We start from the raw sequence: 2,739 nt of genomic DNA, 5'->3' as shown, positions 1-2,739 counted from the left end.
CAGAAGGCCAATAATTAGCATTAGATGTCTTTGGACTATGGAAGGAGGCTGCAGCAAACCCACAGGCAGGACACGCAATCAGCGAACTCAATCGAACCAGAGATCTCTGAACGAAATATGCTCTGCGATATCGGTCACCATCCTCTGATACAATCCTCCCTTATAGAAAAGTGAGGTCAATATCCAGCTCCAGAAATTGAGCGGTTTGATGGTTGTTTTTTTTGTTTTTTGAGAAGAGACAAGACGTGTTCAGGCAGGAAGAACTTCAATTTCACCGGCTGGAAAAGATGATGAGCGGAGCACACACTAACGCGCGGCTTAACCCAAAGGCTTTTACCCTGAACTGCATCAAATCGACGATAGCGGTGACGCCACACGTCAGAATTTACTGGGAGAGAAACGGCATCTGGGGGGAAAATTAATACAGAATGGATTGGTCTCAAATTGAATCCGAGCAGAATTGGAGGAGCGTGCGGATCACCAGCAGTCCAGCCTCTTTCAAAGCCCTTTTAGTGAGTCATATACTGATATGGGCTTGTTATCACATTAGTAAACAAACATGTTTTTCTTTTTGTCCGCATTAATAGAGACTATTCATTCTTTGGAATTTGCTCACTTTGCTGGATGCGCCAATGAAACCATGCACTTCTCATCTTGAAACGGGCTTGTCCAGACACACATATGTATATATATATATATATATATATATATATATATGCATATATATGGGTACAAATGACTGCATATATAAAAACTAACATGTTTTAACTTTAAATCCCCTCTCCAGTAATAGCCCCATCTTTACTTAGACATGCTTTATACATTATTTGTTTTGTTTTAAAATTTACCAGGTCAGTGAATTTTAGTAATTTTGCTTTAAATATTTGTTTGATCTCTATAGCCGGTACTCGCTTGAAAACGTATAAATGAGGCCATACACATGAATAATATTTATATATTTTGACTCCGTTTTAAAGCAGGTTTTACCCTAATGTGTATTCTTACCATTGTGTATTCTTAATTACACTTTAAATATCTTTAGTATAAATGCACTGAAAGCTTGGCTGAGCTGTATATTTATCCTTATTTATAACAATACGCTGTGCGGGCAGGCTGCCAGGAGCGTTTTGGGAGCGTTTGATGCGTCTCCCCTGCCACTTTCATCTGTTTTGCAGTGTTTTATATCTTCACGTAATCTCATCCTGATGAGATCAGGGATCTGACGGGGCCAAACCATCTGTTGTGGGACTTTCTGCACGCCGCTTCAGTTTACCGCCATTAAAGCTCAGCCTGCACCGTGCTACCTGGAAAAAAAACTAAACAAAAAAACTATCTGAAGTGTCTCAAAGACTATTTCTGCTCAGTAAATGTTCACATAAACACATTATTTATACGACTTTTTCTGTACAAGTGTTTGGAAAAGAAAGCAGGGCTGCATATTTTTGACTACAGAGAAGCATTTCAATTTCAAATTCGAGGTTAAAATAAAAGTTCGAGGAACTTTAAACACCTTCCACACTTTTTTCTTCTTGCTGTGAGCAGCAGAAAAAAAACCACGGCCTTGCTCCTTCTTCATACATCTGCATTATAGATTTGCCTCACGATTCAGTTACGAAAGCACAAACGTGGGAAACTGGCGGGAATTAGCCATGAAGCTTCAGAAGGGGAAGAAAGATAAAGCGCCGAGGCAGCGGCAGGAAGATTTAACAAGTGGAAAACTGGTCACGGACGGATACGATCGCCTAAAAAACCCACGGCTGTGTTATCGCCACACACCTGAACTCGTCCAACCGTTTGGAGCACGTTTCCGCGCACAAGCTAACGCTAGCTCCGAGGCCAACTTCCTCTACTCCATAATAACTCTGCAGCCAGCAAAATAAAGCAACAACAAAAATACACAGGATATTTACTCACAAGCTCAAACTGTACATTTACAGCCACTTTGGTCCGAGCTAATCTCGAGCTACTGCACACATCGCGAGCATGATAGCCGTTAGCTCATATCGATGTTAGGTCGCTACAGCACTGAGTGAAACACTGAGCAGGGAGCGTCTCCATGGCAACAGACGCTGATCTCCTTTGACCTCCCCCATGAGGTGCCTCTCTCATCCACTTTACATGGAACATTTTTTTTAGTTTTTTGGGATTTATTCGGAAACGTTTAGCCGTTAACGTCCCAAAAGCTAATCGACTGGTCCTTTGATGATCATCGCTGAAGATTTTTAATGCAATTTAGGTGAGTAATTCTTGTGAAAAGTTGATAAAACACACACACACACACACACACACACACACACACACACACACACACACACACACACACACACACACACACACACACACACGTACAAACCAGTAATTAAATGAACACACGCAGACTAAAACGTAACTTTCTTGGCCAACTTGGCGATGGTACGGACGATGAACTGAATGCCATTACGGTCGACTCCCAACTATAAAACTAGAATGTGGACTGGGTGGACTGGGTGGACTGGGTGGATTGTGTTGACTGGGTGGACTGGGTGGATTGTGTTGACTGGGTGGACTGGGTGGATTGGGTGGACTGGGTGGACTGGGTGGACTGGGTGGATTGGGTGGACTGGGTGGATTGTGTTGACTGGGTGGACTGGGTGGACTGGGTGGACTGGGTGGACTGGGTGGATTGTGTTGACTGGGTGGACTGGGTGGACTGGGACTTGTGACACCCTGGAATTGTTGTTATTGTCCATCTCCTTGCGC

This window comes from Lipophrys pholis (genome assembly GCF_963383615.2).
Source record: "Lipophrys pholis genome assembly, chromosome: 7".
Lineage (NCBI taxonomy): Eukaryota > Metazoa > Chordata > Actinopteri > Blenniiformes > Blenniidae > Lipophrys > Lipophrys pholis.
This window is presented reverse-complemented; position numbering follows the sequence as displayed.